This window comes from Schistocerca serialis, chromosome 3 (genome assembly GCF_023864345.2).
Source record: "Schistocerca serialis cubense isolate TAMUIC-IGC-003099 chromosome 3, iqSchSeri2.2, whole genome shotgun sequence".
NCBI lineage: Eukaryota > Metazoa > Arthropoda > Insecta > Orthoptera > Acrididae > Schistocerca > Schistocerca serialis.
In genome coordinates this window covers 146,599,310-146,626,086 of record NC_064640.1, presented here as the reverse complement: position 1 = coordinate 146,626,086, position 26,777 = coordinate 146,599,310, and the positions used below count along the sequence as shown (strand labels likewise).

Genomic DNA, 26,777 nt, shown 5'->3' with positions numbered 1-26,777 from the left:
TTCACTTCTAAACTTAGCTCAATTACTGCCTGTAGAGTCAAAACAGAGAGCGCACAGACAGGATTCTCAGCAGCATCTGATCGCCAGTCACAGTGACAAATGAATCACTGGCACTATAACCCCTCAATGCGCAGTTATGCAGTGCCGTTGAACACAGTAGTTGATGGTGTTGCATTTTCTTTTCCGGCAGTATACATAATCCACATCAGTAAGAGGCAGCTAGAATGTGAGAGTGGCATCAGCCAAAGGAGTGCTCTGCAAATATTACATTTCTACACATTTCATAATTTTGACATTTCGCTCCATCAAGCTTCATCAAATACTTCTCTAAATAATGTCTACGAAAGATGCAAAATAATGGGACGGTTTCCTTTTCTTTTTTTTCCAATATGTTGCTTACAGGTGAAGCATAGCGTACAAACAGTATGTATAGGATTTTCGGAATCCGTTGGATCTGTCGTTAGTGAAACGCAATGTGGCGTTCACAATCGTCAGACATAACGCATCTGGACTTGTGTCTGTGGATTTGTGGCGGAAATGGCAACGAGAGTTGAATAAGGAAGTATCAGCAACTCCAGAAGACATGAAATGCTGTGTTACACGTACCTGTGCATACGATAAGCCCATATGAAGTTCAACGAGCAGTATCGTCGCCTTACAGCATGTATCAGGTCTCAAGATCAAATATTTTATGACAGTCACACATAAAAAAACTAATCGTACGTGAGTTATGTGTTGGATTACATTTAGTACAGTCGAGCAGAAGTTTGTGGCATATCACATTCTGACGACTAGACGGATAGTGGTTCAAATGGTTCAAATGGCTCTGAGCACTATGAGACTTAACAGCTGTGGTCATCAGTCCCCTAGAACTTAGAACTACTTAAACCTAACTAACCTAAGGACATCACACACATCCATGCCCGAGGCAGGATTCGAACCTGCGACCGTAGCAGTCACGCAGTTCCGGACTGAGCGCCTAGAACCGCTAGACCACCGCGGCCGGCGACGGGCAGTGGTATGCGCCCTGTTATATTAGCTTCCACTCATGTTATGTCGGTGAAATAATCTTCGGAGGCTCTTTCCAGTACCACCGAGAAATATACCTAGTTCCATTTTAAAAAGAAAATTCGGCTGCTATAATAGTTATAAATTACTTGCGTACGTCAGAAAATTTGCCATACTGTCCTCTGTAACTTAACGAAAACCGAAGCTGGATAGATTTACTCGTTCTGGATATGTTTAGGTGGCCGGTATAGATACCTGACCTGTATTCAAATCTCCAAACACTATTCTGACACATTACAGCATGAGGTTCTGAGGTGTGAAGTTGTTTCGGCAATTCGTGTGTAATTATTTAATTGCATCATTTTTTATTTTTTTATTCTGTAGTAGAAGAACCAACTGTTGATATTTATGACCATTTAAACGTCATTTTAACTTTTATTTGTGCGCCGAATTTATTTTTGTATAGTCTAAATTGATTGCAAAAGGAAATTTTATAGAAAATGCCTGTCATATATGGCATCTATTCTTACAAGGGAACCTCCCCATCGCACCCCCCTCAGATGTAGTTATAAGTTGGCACAGTGGATAGGCCTTGAAAAACTGAACACAGATCAACTGAGAAAACAGGAAGAAGTTGTGTGGAACTGTGAAAAAATAAGCAAAATATACAAACTGAATAGTTCATGGGAACATATCCAACATTAAGGACGATAGGAACGCAGGAGCGCCGTGGTCTCGTGGTAACGTGAGCAGCTGCGGAACGAAAGGTCCTAGGTTCAAATCTTCCATCGAGTGAAAAGTTTAATTTTTTATTTTCAGTTTATGTGACAAACTCTTATGTTTTCATCACTTTTTTGGGAGTGATTATCACATCCACAAGAAAACCTAAATCGGGCAAGGTAGAAGAATCCTTTTACCCATTCGCCAAGTGTACAAGTTAGGTGGGCCGACAATATATTCCTGTCATGTGACGCACATGCCGTCACCAGTGTCGTATAGAATATATGAGATGTGTTTTCCTGTGGAGGAATCGGTTGACCTATGACCTTGCGACAAATGTTTTCTGTTCCCATTGGAGAGGCACGTCCTTTCGTCTACTAATCGCACGGTTTTGCGATACGGTCGCAAAACACGGACACTAAACTTATTACAGTGAACAGAGATGTCAATGAAGGAACGGACAGATAATAACTATGCAAAAATAAAGAAAGTAAAATTTTCAGTCGAGGGAAGACTTGAACCAAGGACCTCTCGCTCTCCAGCTGCTCACGCTACCACGGGACCACGGCGCTCCTGATCTCACATAGTCCATTATGGTGCTTATGTGACCCATTGACTACTCAGTTTGTATATTTTGCTTATTTTTTCACAGTTCCACACAACTTCTTCCTGTTTTCTCAATTGATCTGTGTTCAGTTTATCAAGGCCTATCCACTGTGCCAACTTATAACTAAATCTGAGGGGGGTGCGATGGGTAGGTTCCCTTGTTAGGCACTGATTCCCATAGTCTTTCTTTATCTTACCTCCATCATTGCAGCGAACCTTGGTTGAGTCTTTCGCTCCTTTCATAATGACGTCACAGTAAAAATCGTTGCAGTATTTTTTTTTTTTTGAAGCAGACGATTAAATTAAGGAAGAAAATTTGTAAATTATTGTTGTTCACTTTGCTTGTCTTGTCAGCACCTACTGTTAATGTACAAAACAGGTTCCGATTGCACAGCCTTGACCAATCACTTTAAATACTTCGGCGAACATTGAAATAATTTCTGTACTTCTTTCATCAGTTTACTCGTAATACTCACTTCTTTTTGCACCATCGGCATCCTACCTCGAATATTAATTTTATCAGTTATTAGCAAGATACTCCCATGACATCCATATCCAACTTCGTCTTCTCACTGCCACCATCTCACTCACAATGACGTGGCATCCGTTCAGCCAGGTGCCTCTATCTGTGTTCCACGCTGTGATCACATGAACAGCATGCAGAGGTCACAGCAACAAAACATGCGCCTTTCACGTGATTGTCAGAATAGCGCAACACTCTTCTGAGCATTGTCTTTTCTTTAGGGTACTTTTGTAATCACACAGCTGCATCAAAGGGGCACTGAGTTCGGGGGGAAATGCATATATTCATTTCCACATTTAAAAAATTTAATCATTTTTGCATTAATGAAAATGTGAGGTGGCATCTAAGGTGTCCTTGAATATAGTCACCTTACAACATTACAACACGTTTTATCAAACCGGTTTCCAGTTCCCCAGTGTCGAATTTCGAAACCGAAGCTGCTATTTATCCTTCAACTTTCCCTTTAATTGATCTCACGAGTCACACTGAACCCCATTTTGTCCTTCTTCCAGAAAAGCAGCCAATTCAATGCCGAGTCCTCCATGGAAATAGCAGAAAAAATGCAGTGATAGAAGAGTTAAGTTGGAACTAACTGCAAGTAAACGATCTTTAGATATTGCGAGACGGTAGTTCGTATTAATGGATATAATCAAACAGCCTTACCGCAGTGTCCCTAAACTGCACCAGATTCGAGTAGTTTCACCCGGAACCGCGGTCGGGAGCAGGTCTGTGTCATAGTTGAAGACCGGGAAGGTCCTCCGTCCGTGTGGCGGAAGACGGCGAGATAAGCGCAGCTGGCCGACATGCCTCTAGTGGGCGCGCGGCTTCGATCCGGCCCTTCCAACGACCTTTCATGTCTTGTGGTAGTTTGCGCTTGATGACAACCGTCGCGTTTCCCATTTCCGGAAGAGAGGAGAACCGGCGTGGAATGGCGTTTCGCACGTCATCTTCGCAGTCAATGGGCCGTGTCATCATCTCCTCGTTCCCACGGCTTCATTTCCTCCTACTCCGCATCTCCATTTTCACTCTTACTGCATCGCACTTTTTCCTGTGTAAATGAAATCGTTACACTTTCTGTATCACACCTGCTTCTGTGTAAAAAGAAATCGAGCATCGATATCAGCAGCGCATCTTATGGCTCTTTCATTGGGGTTTGATATGGGACTGAGCATTTAAAGGATAATTCGTGTGAACGTAGAACACGTATACACAGAATCTGCGTTTCCAAGGATAGGGTTCCGTACATGCGCGCAATAGAGGGGCATGAAGCATAATGTCGTAAAACTCACTCACGAGTGGCGGAAACTTTACAGACTCTTGGTGATCGTGTGGAATATTGGTCAGTTTCGTACAAATTACCATTCATTATTTGCCTTCTGCAAGCGTTGCTTTTACTGTAAGTAAAGCGTAATACACACATAACAAAAAATTTTTGCATCATCTCGGTTCCGCGAGTTCCGGAACCTGTACAGAAAACTGGAATAAAGATCAACATAAACATCATTTCCGCCACTTTTATTGCTTATCAAAACCACACATTGCATGTTGTACCACCATACAGCGAGATTTTCAGAGGTGGTGGTCCAAACTGTTGTACACATCGGTACCTCTAATAATCAGTAGCACGTCCTCTTGCATTGACGCATTCCTGTATTCGTCGTGGCATACTATCCACAAGTTCATCAAGGCACTGTTGGTCTAGATTGTTCCACTCCTCAATGTCGTCCATAAACAGCCCTTTTCAGTCTATCCCAGGCATGTTCGATAGAGTTCATGTCTGGAGAACATTCTGGCCAGTCTAGTCGAGCGATGTCGTTATCCTGAAGGAAGTCATTCAAAAGATGTGCACGATGGGGGCGCGAATTGTCGTCCATGAAGACGAATGCCTCGCCGATATTCTGCCGATATGGTTGCACTATCGGTCGGAGAATGGTATTCACGTATCGTATAGCCATTACGGCGCCTTCCAGGACCAGCAACGGCGCCCTTGGGCCCCACATAATGCCACCCCAAAACAGCAGGGAACCTCAATCTTGCAGCACTCGCTGGACAGTGTGTCTAAGGCGTTCAGCCTGACCGGGTTGCCTCCAAAAACGTCTCCTACGGTTGTCTGGTTGAAGGCATGAACGTGATGCCAATCCTGAGCGGTCCATTCGGCATGTTGTTGGGCCCATCTGTACATCGTTGCATGGTTTCGTGGCTGCAAAAATGCACCTCGCCATGGACGTCGGGAGTGAAGTTGTGTATCATGTAGCCTATTGCGCACAGTTTGAGTCGTAACACGACGTCCTGTGGCTGCACGAAAAGCATTATTCAACGTGGTTGCATTGCTCGCAGGGTTCCTCCAAGCCATAATCCTTAGGTAACTGTCAGCCACTGAAGTAGTAGCTCTTGGGCGGCCTGAGCGAGGTATGCCATCGACGGTTCCTGTCTCTCTGTATCTTCTCCATGTCCGAACAACATCGCTTTGATTCAGTCCGAGAACCCTGGACACTTCCCTTGTTGAGAGCCCTTCCTGGCACAAATTAAAAATGCAGACGGTATCGAACCGCGGTATTGACCGACTAGGCACGGTTGAATTACAGACAACACAAGCCATGTACCTCCTTCCTGGTGGATAGGCCTGGGACTGATCTGCTGTCGGAGCCCCTCCGTCTAATAGGCGCTGCTCATGCATGGTTCTTTACGCCTTTAGGTGGGTTTAGTGACATCTGAACAGTCAAAGGGACTGAGTCTGTGATACAGTATCCACAGTCAACGTCTATCTTTAGGAGTTCTGGGAACAGGGATGATGCAAAACTTGGCGATAAATTATAATACGCCGTATGAAGTTTTCCCGGCGTATTTCCAATTGGAACAGTTCTCGTGTATCCGACCGGGTAGCGTCGTAATTTCTCCACAATATTTTGGCAGACGTACACGCTGCCATCTTCAGGTGGTTCCTGACGAATGCTGTGCTGTTCCTCTCGGCGCCCTATATATACTAGCCGTTACCCCCTCCACCGTTCCTCTCCTGGTGTCTTCCGTGCGGCCGGCGCGGCGGCTACTGGAGATGGTGGGCGAAGCGGCGCCTGGGTCTGAACTGGGGTATGCAGTCTCCCTGCTGCCGCCGTCGGGGGCGGTCCTCGATCTCTGGGACCACGTCTTTATCTCCAGGCTGAGTGCAGTGTAATTTGTGTCATCACGGATCAAGATTGCTGTACCACTGTACAACTTGATAGCCGGGAAAGCTGAATTTTTAATCTGGGACTAGCCATGTTTCGGTAATGGCACACAATTTAATGTCATTTCTTTGCACCAGGTTTAGAAGAAAGGTTGCATTTCTTCTTATAGACCTAGTATTCCACTGCAATATACCCACTGTGTATTTAGTTGTGGTTCTAAGGGCTTCAGTCGGGAACTGCGCGACCGCTACGTTCGCAGGTTCGAATCCTGCCTCGGGCATGGATGTGTGTGATGTCCTTAGGTTAGTTAGGTTTAAGTAGTTCTAAGTTCTAGGGGACTGATGACCACAGATGTTAAGTCCCATAGTACTCAGAACCATTTGAACCTGTACTGCTGGTACGTGGCACCTGTGCGGTGGAATGGGCACTTCCCGTCTACGTGTAGCGGGCGGTGAGATTATTGGCGTCCGACCTACTGACTCGTTCACCCTGTTGCGTGTGGCAGCAGTGGATTTATTTCCTGTAGTAGGGGAGGAAATTCCTTTAGGACTACAACTGCGGCTACATCCGATCTGTTGTTCAGTGAGATGAACAGTTTAGCTGACTGGTAACGATTTCAGCGTAAGATCTGTTTTTTAATATGTCCGGCACTTCCTGAATTGAAAAGTTACTGTATCCAGCAAGTTCATGTGCTTATCTCATTTCGACATACTTAGGACATGTTTTGTCTGTTGCATGGAGTGTATCTTTACGATTTGCGCAGGTGACCGTTTCCGATTGACAGACTAACGTTCTGTGATCAAATGGTTCAAATGGTTCTGAGCACTGTGGGACTTAACAGCTGAGGTCATCAGTCCCCTAGAACTTAGAACTACGTAAACCTAACTAACCTATGGACATCACACACAACCATGCCCGAAGCAGGATAGGAACCTGCTACCGTACGGTCGTGCGATTCCAGACTGAAGCACCTAGAACCGCTCGGCCACCATGGCCTGCCGTTCTGTGATCAGCACCATACGTGTTACACCTGGGTTTGCTACGTTATTGTGTTTTTAAGTGTCCCAAACGTAAGCACGTATAACGGGCAGCGAGTAGAGTTCCACTGAGAATCTCGTACCGTAAATGTACACATACTGAGGCAGTGTCTGGCCATCAAAGTTAGATCACTTGTTTCCGAACTGTTTAGTATTATTTTGAAACATCATTTTATTTATTCTCGTGACTTCCACCGACGATTTTATATCTTGCATTAACTCATCTGTGTCAAGATACATCCACTCCTCGTATCGCTCCCTGTTTATAGAATAGGAGGTTTGTATATACGGTTTTAGCTGATGATCGACTTATGTCTGAAACTTCACTACTTGGTTGGCCGTTCCTGCTTCGACCTTTAACCTAGTTCTTCCTGCTGCTGTAATGTTACAAATCTGCCCTCTGACTTTCGGTACATGTTTCCGAAACAATTTTCCAATGGCCATAGGATGGAGCTTTCCTACGTTGCCGGTTTCCCATTCAATAAATAGAATGTAAGGACCTAGGTCTGTTATTCTGTGAATCCGGATTTTGTTATCTTTAGGATTCTGCAGAATCGTTCTCTGTTCACACTACTGCCTACAGGTTTATCTATTGGAGTTTTGTCAGACTGAGTCAGATGTGCCCTGTCTTGTATTTCCTTATCTGCCACATAATCACCTAATGCTCTACATTTTCCTTGCATGCCTGCTGCACGTTCTCTGTCCCTACTCAATCCTGAATTGCTACAGTCTAATCCCAAGTCTGAGCTCACTTGTGGGTCTGTTGAAGAGTTCACAGTACTTACAGCATGCACTACCGCCTCGGTTACCGTTGATAAGTCACCGTGTCGTCAGCGGGCGCCTGGCGGCCTGGTGGATTGCAGCCTCCTTCGCCGTAGGGCTCATCACAAACATCACTTACAGTCACTGTTTTAAACCGCTACTGTTGATTTGCTTAACTGCGTATTCCATTAATCAAGATTCACTTTCAGCGATACTGCACGCGAAAGTAATACACCTGCTTTCGAGAGCGTCCGCTCACGATGTTTACTCGTCCACGGTTCCGGCAAGACTGAGCTTCATTACTCCAGCGACCTGCATCGCACGGTCAAAAGTGTGAACGGTTTCCTAAGTCGACGTAGACGTGACCAGCTGGCGAGCTGCCTGGGTCCCCATAGCCAACCCTATCTGCGCTCTGACGGTCTACGAGAAGATTTTTGCAGTAATCTATTCTTTTTTCTCCTTCTTTTCTCCGTTCCGTTCAGAGGGGCAGCATGTTTGACAATTTTAGAGGTATATGATGGCATGGTGCTCTCCCCCCGGGCTGGGACAAAATTTGTCTACCCCACTACCCCATTTGTGTGCGCTTAATGTTATCTCTTGTGAGGAACGGTTTCGAAATTTTTGCGAATCGTATAACTGAGGCGGGACATGTGTACAGACCCGGTGTTCAGGTAGTCGGATGAGGGAACCCCCTAAAACCACATCCAGGTTGGCTGTCACATATGCCCTCGTCGTTAATTCGGCGGGCGGATTTGACCCGGAGACGGCTCACCTCATGAATCCCGGAAGCGGCGTAATAACGAGTTCAGCTATCCGGGCTGCTACTTTTGACGTAATCTATTGAATATGCATATTCAAACTCGCACCCACCATATTAATTGCACTCAGGTTCATATCGCATGTAAATTTTGCTGAGATTGCCTTTCATTTTCCAAAAAACACATATATATTTTTTTCTAATTTATGAGTACACTCAGCAAGAACGAATCTTTTATTCCATCGCGGACTGTACGCTAGTTTGAAACTTCGGGGAGTTAAAAACGTGTGCCACACCGGAAATCTGCCTTATACTGGCACTGCTGTTAGCGACTCAGCTACGTGGGCAAGAGTAACGACCCACACACCTGCATGGCCGCCAGTTACTCTCTACTGAATTCCAAACCTTACAGACGGTCTGCAGCTTACCTATCTTGTCCTTTCAAACATGAAATTTTACTTTAGCCATAATTGGTACCGGGAAATACTGTGTTACGTCCGGTAACTGTACACGTTCTGGAAATTCTTGAAATTACGACGACATACACAGTTAGTCATCAAGCAAAACAATGCAAAAAATATTAAATTAGCAACTGTCTGGCAATTCAGCGCAACCGCACGCTGTAAGAAGGAATAACTCCATCGACGATCTGTATACAGGGGTATTCCTTGATAATGATATAATCTTTCAGGGGTGATGGAGAAGGGTAAACGTATCAATTTCAGGTAAGGGACCGAGTCGAAATTTGTAAATGAAAATCGTTCTGATAACTCTGACAGTGGGTCTCTTCTACTGAAAGCTCTTTGTTTTCAAAGTTTCTGGAGCAGACAGACAAGAAAAAAATGTCGAATGAAGATGGGCTCTAAAGGGCAAACCTTAAACGCTATGACCGCTTGTTCATCTTTGCTTCTGCGAAACACATCTTCTACTGAGCAAGTGATCATAGCTCTGAAGGTATGAAGTTTAGAACCTATGTCTACTACTAAACTGCTTCTTGTTTTGGTCCATATTATCTCTTCCCAAAATATAGAAAGCAAATATTTTGCACAAGAAGAAGTGAACTGTCAGAGATATCAGAACGATTTTCGCTTATAGCTTTCGATTCGGTCGTTTCTGAAGCAGAGTCACGTACCGCAAATTGATGCATTTACCCGTCTCCATCATCCCTGAATGTTTGTATCATCACCACGGAATCACCCTGTATAAGGAATAACTATGCAGCGGGTTTTTCATTCAAAATTCGCAGTGTGACAAGACCGTGACACGCCTCGTGTAAAGCGTACAAGCCTCTATCATTAAGTGTCGGTATTCGATGCTAGCAGAATCACTGCCCGTCGAGTCTGTGTTTTGTCGTTCCACGAAAAAACTGCTAGTGTTGATCGGGATTTCACGATTGTCACGTAAATATTGTATCTGTGAGTTCAAGAGGACCATACTGAACACCATGAAGAATGTCGACGGCCCCACACGAGCAGCACCTAAAGAACATACACTAAGGTGACAAAAGCCATGGGATGCGATATGCACATATACAGATGGCAGTACACAAGGAGTTAACAAGGTATAAAAGGGGAGTCCATTGGTGCAGCTGTCATCTATACGTCGTTGGTTGATGTGAAAAGGTTTCCGAAGTGATAATGACCGCACGACGGGAATTAACAGACTTTGAACGCGGAATCGTAGTTGGAGATAGACGCATGGGACATTCCATTTTGGAAATCGGAAGGGAATTCAGTCTTCCGAGAATCATAGTGTCAAGACCGCGCCTAGAATACCAAATTTCAGGCATTACCTCTCACCACGGACAAAAAAATGTCACGATTACAAGGATGGTTCAAATGGTTCAAATGGCTCTGAGCACTATGGGACTTAACATCTATGGTCATCAGTCCCCTAGAACTTAGAACTACTTAAACCTAACTAACCTAAGGACAGCACACAACACCCAGCCATCACGAGGCAGAGAAAATCCCTGACCCCGCCGGGAATCGAACCCGGGAACCCGGGCGTGGTAAGCGAGAACGCTACCGCACGACCACAAGATGCGGGCTACAAGGATGAAATTGTTTATTTTATGCTGTTAAAATTCACAAAACTGTTAGGTAAAATTTACATAAACGTCAGTTGTACAATTTGTAAGCGCTCGACTAAGCCAGTGGCGTAATAAGGCGAGTCAATGAAGACCAAAAACGATCGACTGCAATAAGTAATTCGTCCAGTCACAATTTTTTTACAGTGGTTGGGAGGGAGTGCCATTAACAACACACTAGAAATAGTGACCGGTGGGGTCTACGTGTGGGACTCGGGGTGCGTTTGAAGATCACTTTTGTACGTTTTTCTTGAAGAACTCGAAAACCACAGCCTCTGGCTGAAATGTATCCCAATAGAGAACTTAGCGACACTAATTTTTTTACAAAAAGGTCCTGTTCATTTTTTCTGTAGGACTAATAGTTTGCGCGTAGCGAGCCAGAGAGTATGAAAACATCGGTCATAGTTTTTTAGGCCAGATATAATACTGCGGGTTGCATAAAACGATATTTATGGCCTTAACCTAATAATTCACCCATCAAACAAATTTGAAATACGGAGCAAAAGGCGCGTTGTGCTAGGAATGTCTCATCCGTTCCAGCCTGCAACATCACGGTTTCTGCGTACTCGTCCTAACGAAATAATGTTCAATCAGCTTTCTTCTTCCGCAGTCCGGTCCACACGTCTTCCCTGTTAAAAACGAATGATGGCGCTCTACTGGAAAAGCTGTAGTAGAACCAATAGCATTGTACGAATCAAACGGATTAAAAAGTGTTTTTCAGCATTGGGTTAACTGAGCGGTTGACTGAAAGGTAGTTTGGGAGGGAAAATTTCAATATGTGCCACTTGTTTGATACAAAAACACTGCCAAGTCCGTGCTAATCTCAAGTTCCGGTTTCAGCACTCACATACAATCACAGTCACCCATCATACCCAGCTTCTTGTAATTAATCGAACCCGTTACCAAAAGGGTCACCAGACGGGTTATCTGTGATAGAATGCTCGTTCAAATATTACACTCCTTAGCAATACGAATGTTCAGTTTACGATCACGGTTAGTATAACAAGCCACGTAGATTTTGGTTATTCAAAATTCACATTTTATACATTAAAATCTGAATTTCAAATGCTCGTTTTTCTCACACGTTCCTATTCACTTTGCGACATTCCACGGCCAAGTTTTAATCATTATTCTGCAAAATTATCATATCTGTTCACACCTCCTCGTGTCCGCATCCTTACATGATGAGGGCTGAGCTCCAAACTGACTGTCCAGACTTTACAAACCTATTCTTTAGCTCACAAAATACGCGCGAACGTACTGTCCTCTGCTGGGCTATCGAGAGAGGTGGCGCAGTGGTTAGCACACTGGAGTCGCATTGAGGAGGACGACGGTTCAAACCCGCGTTTTGTCATCCAGATTTAGGTTTTCCGTGAATTCCCTAAATCGCTTCAGGCAAATTCCGGAATGGGTCGTTTGACAGGACACGGACGATTTCTTTCCTCATCCTTGACTCAATCCGAGCTTCTGCTCGATCTCTAATTACGTCGATGTCGACGGGACGTTAAACCCAATCTTCCTTCCTTCTGATTGGCTGAAACACATCATAGCCAATCCGATGTTAGTGTTAAACCGCGCAGTCACGCGTGTTTTACATTTGACCAATCACAGTATGATAGCTTTTATGAACAATTTACTAAATTAACAAGTTTAGAAACTCCACAAATATCAAAATAAGTCCTTCTTTAAATAACAGAGCTATCGTAAAATGTTCCTTGTTTTCACTGTCCCATAAACTGTCTAGTTGTACATTACCAAATTCCCATTAAGGTATATAATTCACTTTTTCTGTACAATCACAGTTCTCACGCTAACGTGTACTCAGATAGTAGACATAACAATGTTCATTTAATACCTTACTTTCCATTCACCCCATCATTCATATTAATAAACAAAGTAGCAATAATTAATGACAGTCGTAATAACCACAGTAACTACAATTTTGTTCACAAAATATGTTTTAACCACTTCCGTTAGTTAACATAGGCGCGACATGAAGCTCTGCGTCTGAAGCACTCTTTGCGCCCGCCATATAACCCGATCGCAAAGGACTGTCTTCTACTAAAGGATGGGAGGTGTATACCGGTGAGAATTGCATTGGACATTTTCGAATGAGAGAATTCACCTCGGCAGCCTAAATCTGTAACGTCTACTATTGTCGTGAATTCGGCCAGGAGATAGTCGGTTCAAATTCTAGCTGCCGAAAGAAGTTTCATCACTAATATTCTGCCGGTAGCGGAAAGACAGATGTGATAGCTTCATGTTACTGCGTATCTAACACTCTGCCAGCGTACTGTGATAAATTCCAAACATCGCCGCAGTGTTTTGAGGTCTTGTAACATTGCTGATGATGTCAATTTGTCGGAAAGGGGCGTTAACTCGGTTGGCCCGCTGGTTCTATTCGAGAGGAGTAGGCTATGTACTGTCACCACGTTTCACACACACACACACACACACACACACATTCCCACACTCTCTCTCCCTCCCCCCCCCCCCTCTTTCTCTCTCGCTCTCTCTCTTTCTATTACCGACGACCCAGGTGGCACGCTGGTAACATAATGAATACTCCTACACGTATTCGGGAGGACAACAGTTCAAATCCCCGTCCAGCGACCTTGATTTTTATTTCACGTAGTTTCCCCAAAACGTTTAAGACGAATTAGGGGATAGTTCCTGTGAAAGGTCTCTGCCGACATCCTCCCCCTTTCTGCCTGAGCTCGAGAACGTGCTGCTTCACTAATGGCGTCGCAACTGATGGGATGTTAAAGCCCTTTTAGACCGGACTGGGAGTGGTCTCTTATTTCCTCTCTATTTGTGCCATCTACAGATTCGCTTAGAACACTTCCATCACAACTCGAACACGAGAAATTGCAATTGTAAACCACTTGAGTGATACAACTCCACTATTTATTGAAAAATCGCACAAAAAACTTTCGAACTGGCGAAAAGTCTGAAAATACCTTCATGAAGTTCCCTTTTCAGTTTAGGGGTCCCTGATGTATAGCGCCCTGCGTTACAGTTAGGTACAAACGTATAATTTTAGTTACGATCGCCAAATGATAACACTCTATACTTAGACTGTGCATGTCACAAGTCCCAAAATTTACTAGTTATGATATACCCAACAATCTCGACTCCATAAGATACGACGGTACTTCGTATATTTCTTAGCAGAAGATTAAGATGAAAGAGTGCTTAGAGTTTTTCGCTTGCAAAATGTTTATTATTCGCTTATGAACTACGTATTATCCCTATCATCAGCTCGCGGCATACATTTGATAAAGTACCTTCTGCCAAGTTTAGATATTGCTATTTTTGTTCTAAGCGTAAAGTAAAATATGATATGCCTGCATCTACAACTATCGTCTGCAAGCCACCATATAGTGTGTACTGGAGAGAATGTAGTGAAACATCATTTCTTTCCATTTTCCATTCCGTTTGCTATTGCATCGCGGAATTTGGTATACTGAATTTTACAGAAGGTCACTTGACAGTGCTATCTACATACAGAACATACCAATTTGCATTATCACACTTCTTCTTAAATATCTGTGACACAATGGAAACCAAAAACACAGAGGGAGATTGCGTATGCTACGTGCAGCAATGTTGCAAATAATCTGTAAAACATACAACATTAATTTTTGTTTACTTACAAGGCATTTTTTTCGTCAAGTTAAAAATATACAACACATCTTGGTTCCAATAACGTATTGCGTTTGTGTAAAGCAGATCATATTTTCAATCATAATACTTATACTACTACAGAATAAAATTTATACTTACAACAAATTAGCTCGAAATAACATTTTTCTCGTTAACTGGAGATCGTCTGTATTTCAAATAATCTAAGGCCATACAAGAACATAGCGGTACAGATATTTTGCTATTATACGCGTGTCTCGAACCATATGTTTTGTGATAGCACTAAACAAGCCTCGATCAATACATTAGACAGCACATTCACAGTCAGTTCCACCCAAAAAATGACATTGCACTTCTTATTGGTATCTGACGGAATTACGTCAAATTAGTCGATCCGTGATAACAAGTACACTTGACAGCACAAAAAAGGATGTGGTTAAAATTACAATTACCGACCACGCTACACTGGAATCAACCACATTATAGGGTGTACATATCTGTTCATAAAAGTGAAGAGAACTTGGAAATTGCAAGTTGTAATTGAGGAAGTGGCAGCAGGATGAACACCTGTTGGACACTTAATATCAGTACGTACACTATAAAAAAAGAAAAAAAACGCAAGAAAACTTCACCATGTGATACGTGGAATTGTAGACCAAGTAAAGGCACTTCATTTCATGATGTGGTGTCCAGTGCGGCAAGGAGTATCTAAATGTTGTCAGCTGCAGGGAAATGCATTCGTAGGTCAGTGGCATAGTCGGCAAGCTCGTAAGCAACTGCCTAGTAACAAGATTTGGTTCGGATCTGGTTTAGTGCGTTACTTCGAAAAATTTGCTTAATTGGTACAAATCACCAAATTAATTGAACGAACATTTCACGGATCTTACTATAGCATTTGCCCTCAAAACGGCACAGCATGTGCCTCCTTTACTAATGTCCTATCCAAATGCCTTCAGCTTCAATGGCTGTCTTCAATCTGCTGTAACGTTATGCGTATGTAGGCGAGCGATTCGGCCGCCTAGGGTTGGTAGAAGGTAAGCTGAATTTGCTTGCGAGGTGGAACGCTGATGGACAGCCCCAGGGCCACCAAAGGGCCGCAGCCGGTCCAGGGGCGTAAATGTTGCTGGCGAACCCAGGTGCTGATACAAAGGCTGGGCTGGAAATGGGAAACTCCTGGTACAGGGAGTTTGGACGACGTGCCGATCGCTTAAGAGCGCCCGCTGCGTTCCAGCGTCTGAGAAAGATGGCTTGTTACAACTCTTTGAAATTCGACAATAATTCAGAATTCAGTCAAATATTAAAGAAAATCTGAATATATATATATATATATATATATATATATATATATATATATATATATATATATATATATATATATACAATCTCAAAAGAAATGTGGTGCCTCCAAAAACACTACAATCGTTTCAATATCTTTAAAACAACAAAAGCTAATAATGTCACAATGAAACTCTGAATCAACGAGTTTTAAACGCTTCATGCGATTTCATCAAACTATACTTCAGATGATAGCATTGCATCCATGAAAACCAATCGTCTGTATCATTTTTATACATTGACTTGTGACGTCTTTTATTACGCAAACAGAACATCGTATTCTCCACAGCTACACAGCAAATGAATACCTCATATTTTTCGTATTTGTGAATTTATTTAATGAACAATTCACTATTTTGCCAGTAACCGTATTTAGATATTACCTGCAAATGATAATACAATGGAAAAAGTGGTAGAAGCCGACCTCGGGGAAGATCAGTTAGGATTCCGTAGAAATGTTGGAACACGTGAGGCAATACTGACCCTACGACTTATCTTAGAGAATAGATTAAGGAAAGGCAAGCCTACGTTTCTAGCATTTGTAGACTAGAGAAAGCTTTTGACAATGTTGACTGGAATACTCTCTTTCAAATTCTCACGGTGGCAGGGGTAAAATACAGGGAGCGAAAGGCTATTTACAATTTGTACAGAAACCAGATGGCAGTGATAAGGGTCGAGGGACATGAAAGGGAAGCAGTGGTTGGGAAGGGAGTGAGACAGGGTTGTAGCCTCTCCCCGATGTTATTCAATCCGTATATTGAGCAAGCAATAAAGGAAATGAAAGAAAAGTTTGCAGTAGGTATTAAAATCCATGGAGAAGAAATAAAAACTTTGAGGTTCGCCGATGACATTGTAATTCTGTCAGAAACAGCAAAGGACTTGGAAGAGCAGTTGAAAGGAATGGACAGTGTCTTGAATGGAGGGTATAAGATGAACATCAACAAAAGCAAAACGAGGATAACGGAATGTAATCGAACTAAGTCGGGTGATGCTGCGGAAATTAGATTAGGAAATGAGACACTTAAAGTAGTAAAGGAGTTTTGCTATTCGGGGAGAAAAAGAAGTGATGATGGTCGAAGTAGAGAGGATATAAAATGTAGACTGGCAATGGCAAGGAAAGCGTTTCTGAAGAAGAGAAATTTGTTAACATCGAGTACTGATTTAAATGTCAGGAAGTCGTTTCTGAAAGTATTTGTATGGAGTGTAGCCATGTATGGAAGTGAAACATGGAAGATAAATAGTTTAGACAAGAAGAGAATAGAAGCTTTAGAAATGTGGGTGCTACAGAAGAATGCTGAAGATTAGATGGGTAGATCACATAACTGATGAGGAGGTATTGAATAGAATTGGGGAGAATAGGAGTTTGTGGCACAACTTGACTAGAAGAAGGGATCGGTTGGTAGCACATGTTCTGAGGCGTCAAGGGATCACCAATTTAGTATTGGAGGGCAGCGTGGAGGGTAAAAATCGTAGTGGGAGACCAAGAGATGAATGCACTAAGCAGATTCAGATGGATTTAGGCTGCAGTAGGTACTGGGAGATGAAGGGGCTTGCACAGGATAGAGTAGCATGGAGAGCTGCATCAAACCAGTCTCAGGACTGAAGACCACAACAACAACATGATAATACAAAACAATGGTAGTTTAAGAAGTGGTAGGTCGCATGTGTTAGATGACACCACCTTTATAAAAGTGTGCCAAAAGACGTTTCTGACAAGCAAGCTCAAATAATTGTTTAAACAATATTTGACGACAGTCTTTTGTCATTTATCACGAGCGCATGTGCACAAGAATATTGGCTTATTTCTTTATGGACAAAACCTTATTTATATTTATTGTGAAAGGTCTGAATGTGACTGAATGTTCATAAAATTTCTTCATTTAAATATTATTGTAATACATTAGTTTATCCCGGGAAGTTGTCAAGTTGAGTCAAATCACGTTTTTAGAAGGCATGAACAATGTGTTTTTCGTGGGGACGGCCTTCAGCCAATGGAAAGCAGACAGTAACCAAACACTATGGGAGGCAAGTGGAGACTGGGACTTCTCGACTGAAAAGCTCAAGGGAGCGATTCTGGACATTTTGATGTTCGTTCTGGAAGAAGGCAGACCTGCTTGTAGTATTGTGTGGTTTTTGATTGAGTGCGTAATAGAATCTGGGTGGTGAACGGTCACTGTCATACTTCAATTTCTCAGGGGTCTATATATTTCGAGTGGTCTGAATGTGCCCCATTATAGGACTTTTTCCGCTTGATTTACGGAACTGAGAACTGACAGAGTGTGAGGTACTATTCTTTGTATTGCACGTGATAATTCATAACTCGTCATACTGAACCCTGAACCGTTTTGATCTGGTGAATGTTTCATGTATTGCGATCACGAAATGGACTTAGTTTTCACGTGTCTTTGACGACTGTTTAGTTTGGGGATTTTCCTACCATTCTCGTAACGCTCTCAACAGAATTTTACTGCGTTTGATAAGGGTATTTTCTGCCCGTATTTTAACTGAGTATAGTAAGACCACTTACCGTTTATATCAGATATCCATTCTTGAAAAACATTATTCAACATCATTCTCTGTCATACAGATCAATTATAGACGTTAGAATATAGTCCTTCTTATGACATTATTCTTATAAGCTTTATTTTGTATGTCTGTGAATTTTATTAACTCAGAATTCTAGCCAATGCGTAGACTATTTGACTGTAGGGTTACAGCTGCAGGTTATTATTTGCTGCGAATCAGCTGCGGGGCACGAGATCAGACGTGCGCGGCTGGACTCTATGACTACTTTTTAAACAGAACCGTGCATAGCCCGAATACCTGAAGCAGAGTAACCATAGGTAAAGACACAACTGGTTTGCTCCTTTGGAATGTTGCCTTGAAGAGCAGCTACACTGGCAGTAACGGCTATGTACCGCCGCACTGCGAAGAACGGATTTTAAAAGATGGATAACAAAGTAGTGGAACAGTACCTGTCGCAATAATTTATGTTCCTTATGAAAACAAACCCCATCCGTCAGCCCTCCCCATTCCCCTCTCCCTGTAGAGAACTTGAGTTGTTATTTTATGTTCATTTAGGATCTAATTTATGACTCTGTGGTTTATCGTATTGTCCGTAAGGTGTATGTCAGTATTTTTAAGGACTTAATTTATAACCCAATTAATTATGTTTTCTCCGTAGCTCTGTAGTCAACGTGACAGACCCTGATGCAGGCGACATGGGTTCGATTCCCAGTACTGCCAGGAAATTTTCCTGGGTGGGAGTCCTATGATGTCAAATGAAAAGCTACGGCTCCAAGGTCGAAACTTCGAAAAAGGCTGGGAGTGTGGAGTACTTAATCCATTACCCACCATATCGCATTTGGTGATGACTGACTCAGGAGGACACGACGGTTGTCGACTATCATGTGATCTTTAGGGCCTGATCAGGGGGGTTTCCTTTTTTACCCAGTAAGTTACACTTGTCGCTACCAAAATGGGCACCACAGTATTTATGTGACCATTATCATTATTGCTATAATTTATGACCCATTACCGCTGCCGGATATTTTTCCAAGATACTTTTATCTTAATTTGTGTAATTTATGATGCAATATGACAGCAACAATCGAAACAAAGATCTGGTTGCAGGATTTTTTCAGAGAGAGCCATATCGTAAATAGTACAATTTATAACTCAGTATGACCACCACTCTGTGGTCTCACAATCAAACATGGCTGCCTCAGATGAGCCTGACACTACGCCATGGTAGTGGACACAGTTAAGTGTAAAAACGGCTTGAAATTTAAAAATATCCATTTAAGTTTAAAATGATGGAAAACCCCATCGTCCATCAGCAAGAGCACTGACAGGATCACGAGCAGCCATTTGATGATAAAGCATCGCCTATGAATAATGTCACTCGGCTGAAAGTGATGTGGTGCAGGTATTTGACCTTGCTCGTGTACTGTCATTGGCTGTTATAAAATGAATGGTGCACTTGCAGACCAAAATAGTCTCGTCAGACTGTTGGTATGTTACCGTTTGATAGCAATGAACCTGTGTGAATAATTCTGACGTATTACATCAAATAGAAGTAGCAAATTAGATTGTTTGACTCTATGAAGGTCACTCTTTACCAGAAGTGAGTCACATTTATTTCTATCCAAAGTCCCTTCGCATCTTCGGCAACGGCCGTGCCGCAATGGATACACCGGTTCCCGTGAGATCACCGAAGTTAAGCGCTGTCGGGCATGGCTGGCACTTGGATGGGTGACCATCCAGCCGCCATGTGCTGTTGCCATTTTTCGGGGTGCATTCAGCCTCGTGATGCCAATTGAGGAGCTACTCGACCGAATAGTAGCGGCTCCGGTCAAAGAAAACCATCATAACGACCAGGAGAGCGGTGTGCTGACCACGCGCCCCTCCTATCCGCATCCTCAACTGAGGATGACACGGAGGTCGGATGGTCCTGATGGGCCACTTGTGGCCTGAAGACGGAGTGCCCTTCGCATCTTCCGTGAGAAATTAGCAGCACATCATTGAAATGTGTTTCATATAATACAATGGAAGGCTCCATCCACACCTACATCTACATAATTACTCTGCAATTCACAATTAAGTGCCTGCCAGAGGATTCATCAAATCACCTTTAAGCTACTTCTCTACCGTTCCACTCTCGAACAGCGAACGGGAAAAACGAACAGTTAAATCTTTCCGTGCGAACTCTGATAAACAACGAAATGTTGAACCAGTAGAATGTGTCGCACGTGAGAAAATTTATATAAATCTTGCTCATTGTTTATTCAGCTGCAGTTACTATTTGCAGTCTTACGTCCACTCAGTTAACATGCACTATATATATAGCTAATACCAACTTATTGAAATTGTAGAAAAGATTTTGTGTCTTCTTGGAACAGATCTGAAGTATTGACAGGATGAGTTCCCTGTAATTTTTGAAGAAATATTTCGTAGTCTGCATGTTCCAAAGGTAAATTGAAAAATATGGCGTGGTGCATTTCATTCACGTCAGTGTCGTACCGGACTTGAACAATGGCTGCAGTTTCCGCCGGCCAATTTTTGTGCTGATACATTGAAACTAATCTGCATTATAAATGGTCTGACCTGTCGAATAAAATCCTGCAGATGCTACCCACTCGTCATTACAATACACAGCTTTGAATGTCATGGAACATTCCTTTTAAAAGTTGGCCACTGTGCGCAACGGTAACGCCATCACATTCAAACAACTCCTTAATGTATTCATGGTTATATTTGTTAAACAAGCATCACTTAAACATGGGAAAAGTTGTAGGATAGAGTTCATAAATGAAAGTCGGTATCACAATTACCAAACATTTATTCACATTCAAAATCAATGTGACTCAATGTGACTCTCGAAAAACAAAAACACAAAAAAAACGTGAGATACTTAAGTTAATTACGTGAAACCTTGAGTGACATCGTTAGGAAGACTGAAAGAAGAACAAAACCGGAGTTCCTCTCCACACATTTTCAAATTAACGAGAGAAAATAAACGAATGAACTCTGCATGCAAGATACAGAAAGAACCAGTTAAATGCGAGCTGCTCTGAGTACGGACTAGTGCACAACACGTGCGCTGCACTAAACACATTTTCAACAATATACAAAAGATTCTGACAGTACTACAAATTTGCCGAAGCAAATAGAAACATATCTTCATAAAAACAAAGGTTCCAGTCCATGCTAAATGAGAAAGTGGATTTCGCTAGCCACAGTTAGTGTTGTAAGTTTAATACCCTGTAATAATGTGATATATTGTAACCACCATAAATGTATCAACATATAGTTAAATTCTGATAGGAAATAAGAAGTTACATCTTTGGTTAGCTCTTACAATAACACATCTGCGAATTTCTTTGATGAACACGTAAGCATGTGCCCCTTGGACGAGGTGTTGTCGTGTATTGAAGTGCAATTGTGAACATCAGACGTCAACAGAGCGCGAGGAACTGTTCCCTGCAGCTTTTTTGGTACGGTAATTAAAATTTGTGGAACATTATTAGTCATTAGTGAAAACTGCCATGAACTTAGCAATTGAATTTCAGTGAGTTAATAAGATGATGATTATTTTTTATCTAGCGAAAAATAGTGCATTAACCAATCCATATGAATGCCGTATATCTAACATTACGGTTTCATTGCTGATAATTGTACTGAGGGTGAAGTGACTATATGGCCATCAATTTGAGAAGGATACTCATTCTATCACATTTTTGTACATATGACGATAGTAAATAAAGTTATAACACTGGACACTTATCCTTTATTCCCATAACAGTTGAATGGTTGCATCAAAGGTCCACTTTTGCTATTTCTGCAATGAGATACTTGTGGTTCACTCTTACTGAAACTTAACATCAACTGGCGTTTGAAACATGCGCATACGTAAGAAACTATCTGATAATTTACTACGGAAAGAGTGTGAACGAGAAGTCATCCAAAGATCACCCGTGTTCCATTCAACGAAATTATACTGCTTTGTGCTCTGACTGCACCTGCATAAGGTCATGGGTTCAGTGGGCCAGGATTAGTGAGAAACAGAACTTGTCAAAGCATTAGCAGTTATGCTTGTGAACGACATAATGTGGTTTGGTCAAATGTAGGATCTACAAAATGCTGTTCAGTCAAACCATGTTTGATAGGATGTATTAAGCGATTTCCTGTTTCCATCTGGAGATTATGATAATTTATGTAATTGCTGCTATTACACAAAGTTCTAACAGTGAATAAAACATCTGTGAATTTTGATTCAGCTATCGCACAATGTTGTGTTTAGTTGTACTCACTTTTGAGTACTTAGAAATAGTGAAATTTATTTGGAATGAAGTAAGATAAATACGGCAAATTTTTATGAAAGTGATATAAATTTGTAGAAATTATTGGAAATATTGAAAATCATACCTCTTTTCCAGGAAACATATGAATATTGTGACTGTCGTATATTAGCTCGTATTCCATTGCTTTCACGATGTTCGTATTATATTGGCAAAGTGCGGGGTTGACACTTGAGATGCAGTACCAGCTTCAATAATTTTTAACAGACACGTTTCCAAGCAAATAGACTAAATCCTTGCATTCACTGTGTTTTTTGATTTACTGTATAACCGTGGACTGAATCTCTGCTGGAACAGAGTATAAGTGTATAAGTGTTGCACTTAATTCAGCAGTTATGAAAAACATCCTCGGTTCAATCATTATCAAAATGCACGAAAAACAGTAATATAAAATGAATGAACTGTGAAAAGTAAATTTTCAGTATGCCTACTTTATTGCTAGAGTTTCAGTTGTAGTTATCTACTTGTACTAAAGTATTCTGAAAGCTCACATCGTTGAGAAAAATATATGAAATAAAGTCGAACAACGTTTATTATGGGTATTGAAACTGATTAATGCCAAATTTTGATTGCATAGCCTCAAATTCTGTTTGAATGTGCTGTGCTGTAGACGAAAATCTGCCTGTGTTTTATTGTTCTGTGTCCTTTTCATGCGTTATGACCAGACATTTCCTACAATGCTTATAGGCCAGCATTGAAGTTTCTTGCGTACTTGTTTAATAATATACACACTTGGGTGGGTGTGTTTTTATGTGTTAGGTGTGACTCTTGATGTTTTGCTTAGCTCTCTTTGTTGTTAAGTGTCGCCTTAGTAGTAAAATAATTGGTGTTATTGATAAGGGTCCGGTCTGTTGTGGAATGTATGTCGTCATCAACCCTCTCCACCCCCACACTCGCACCTCCCATTACCTAAAGGAGTGAAAGTCAGCAGAAATTACTCTCACCTGGACTCGATGCTGTGATCACCCAAGTAGAAACACAAGTGCAAGGTGTTTTCCAAAACCCTTCTTGCATTCCTGTTGAAATGTCATTCTTTGGTGTAGTTTACAAAATACTGAAATATAATTCATAAACTGTTTTGGAGTGCTGATAGGTCTCTATACTCAGACACACCAGTATACTCAGAATAGCTCCGGTGAGAAGTTTTTGTATTATTTACAGCATCTTTCTAGGTTTGGTTACAAGAGCTGATGAACAGTGTGATTATGAGCGAAAATAGTAGAATGGGATACGAGCAAGTGTGTCCTATTCACGAGTATTTAACTTCCTTTACCTAGTTTGCTGTTTAATTGGATAAACACAATATGCTTTCTGATTAGAAGGGAGAGCTTCAACATTTCTTAAGTTTTTTACTTGTTAATGATTGTTTCGTTAACTGTGATTAAATTGCTCTCCAATAAATCTTCTACCTGAATAAGAATTTCGTCAGCTCTTTCATTTATCAAACTACCAAACTGATGGCACTTACTGTAAAGCTCGAACTCTTTAGCACTGTCAAGCCAATCATGATACCGGGATCCTGGTAACCTGTATTTACATACCAATGCACGCCGTACGTTCCGAGAGGATGTCGTGGCGAGCAGCAGGGTTTAACGGCTTAACACGCAGTCAGACGTTCCTGGCGCGCTTCGGCAGCACAGTACAAGCTCTCCGAGGCCCGACGCATAGAGGAATGGCTCTCCACATTCCATGGATAGGCCACAATTCATCTGGGCTTCCACGTACTAGTCATACGTTTTGCACTACAAACTACATATCCGTAATGTGTAGATATCAAGGTCCTGACGACTAGAAACCTGAGGTTTACATAATGATACATAGTTTGAGAAACAGAATAAATTACAAGTTAAAGAAAATCTAAATTTTTTGTCTGCCATTGGATAAATGAAGTCATCCAATATGCTGAAGACATCAGTCGTGAATGATTTACGTGTATGTTGATACAGTCAGTTGAACAATTTTTCGTACTAGTGACCCCGCTACAACAGGATACGTCGAATAAATCGGTACACAATAAACATGTGGATGTCAGAACATTGTAAGTCGGGCATAGATCCAGCGTTCGGTTTTGCCTGTGTGTGTGTGTGTGTGTGTGTGTGTGTGTGTGTGTGTGTATGTGTGGTGTGTGTGTGTGGGTGTGGGTGTGTGTGTATGGTGGGAAGCGGAAAAGGGGGAGGGGGAAGTTGAGAAATGGTTCAAATGGCTCTGAGCACTATGGGACTTAACATCTGCGGTCATCAGTCTCCTAGAACTTAGAACTACTTAAACCTAACTAACCTAAGGACATCACACACATCCATGCCCGAGGCAGGATTCTAACCTGCGAGGGGGGGGGGGGGGGGGAGGTATGGGGTGCAGAGTACAGTAGAAGGTGCCACAGATGCCTAGGATTTTAATAATAACAGTAATCGCGTGAAATCAGCGATAGATATCATTGAGTTTCATGATCTAGCTGCTCTTCAGAAGCCACAAAATTATGCAGTAAGTGCTAAGGGACGGTTGTGGCGGTATAATGAGCGATTCCAGTGGACAGTGGATGACTGGAAACGAGTGATTTGGAGTCATGAATCACGCTACTCTGTGGAAATCCGATGGAAGTGTTTGGGTTTGGCGGGTGCCTGAAGAATTTTACTTGACATCACGTGTACCTTTCAAACTGAAGTACAGAGGATGTAGTTATACGGTATGGGGAGTTTTCCGTGGCTAGGGTGTGGTCCCCTTATTGCGCTTCAGCAAACGCTAAATGTGGAAGAATATGAACAAATTTCACGGAATTGTGTACTATATACACTAGGGGAAGAGTTCGAAGAACATGATAACCTATCAGATCGGTTGGTTGGTTGGTTGGTTGGTTTGGGGAAGGAGACCAGACAGCGTGGTCATCGGTCTCATCGGATTAGGGAAGGATGGGGAAGGAAGTCGGCCGTGCCCTTTCAGAGGAACCATCCCGGCATTTGCCTGGAGTGATTTAGGGAAATCACGGAAAACCTAAATCAGGATGGCCGGACGCGGGATTGAACCGTCGTCCTTCCGAATGCGAGTCCAGTGTGTAACCACTGCGCCACCTCGCTCGGTGAGATCGGTTGGAAATCCGAAAACTATGAATCAGTTAAGCTGAGAAAAGCTCAGAAACCACAGCTCCAGACATGTTCACTTTTGGTGAGAAGCTAAACCCAGTGTTCATTCAATAGACATCTGTGGAAGGGATCCAGTCGGTCGAGGAAGTGTCTGTGTACTCGGTGGAACTTTTTTATCCATTTAATTGTCAATGTTCAACTCAAGCAAACTGATTTCCAATGGCTAGTGTACGAGCACTAAGTTTCTGTATTGCTCTCAATTATGAACTGCTTACGTACTGTTGACAGGGTCTAGTTTTATAACGTTGGTAATGTGTCACCAGGTGGCACACACACCGGGGGTTGCACGAGAAATAGGACCTGCTAGACGGAACCTGATTCCATTTATGTTTTTATTAACTGCATCATAGATGAGAAAAACTTTTAACGCAAGGTGTGTCAATTCACTTTTTTGTAACAGAGAGGAATATTCGCACTGATCTGTAAAAAAAATAAAATAATTTTTTGGCACGAGGAGGATTTAATTGGTTAAAATAAGTTGATGTAGGGCGTCCACAAGAAGAATAGTTAACATTCATGGGATATGACAGAAATCATTATTCGAAGTAAAAATGTGCAGTAAACATGGGATCTAAAATGCATACCTTAAGAGCTATAGGCGCTTTTAAATCTTCATTGCTATGTCACACATCTTTTCTACTGAACAAGTGCTCACAGCTCATAAGGTATGAATTTTAGAGCCCATGTTTACTAGAATCTGTTGCTTTAAATGATCGTTCCTGTCATATACCTGCATAGTGATCATTTCTTCGGGAACAGCCAGTGCAATAAGTTGACAAAAGTCATGGGATACTTCGTAATATCGCGTCGGACCTCCTTTGCACCAGTGTAGTGGAGCAACTCGACGTGGAACGGACACAACTAGTCGCCGGAAGATCCCTGCAAAAATATTGAAACATGCTGCCTCTACAGCCGTCCATAATTGTGAATGTGTTGCCGATGCGGGATTTTCTGCACGGACGGACATGTCGATTATCCGCCAGGATAGCCGAGTGCGCTAACGCGCTGCTTCCTGATCTCGGGTAGGAGCGCCGGCCCCAGACCGAATCCGTCCGGCCGATTAACGACGACGGCCGGTATGCCGGCCAGCCTGGATGTGGTTTTTAGGCGGTTTTCCACATCCTACTAGGTGAA

The 26,777-nt window shown here is 42.2% G+C and overlaps 1 protein-coding gene and 1 pseudogene across 1 annotated transcript in view; both read left to right on the top strand.

The window, feature by feature from the left end:
* LOC126471551 (uncharacterized) overlaps positions 1 to 26,777 on the top strand; it is a 1,058,515-nt gene that overhangs the window by 236,519 nt on the left and 795,219 nt on the right. The window lies entirely within an intron of this gene.
* LOC126472110 (5S ribosomal RNA) lies at positions 19,815 to 19,931 on the top strand (annotated as a pseudogene).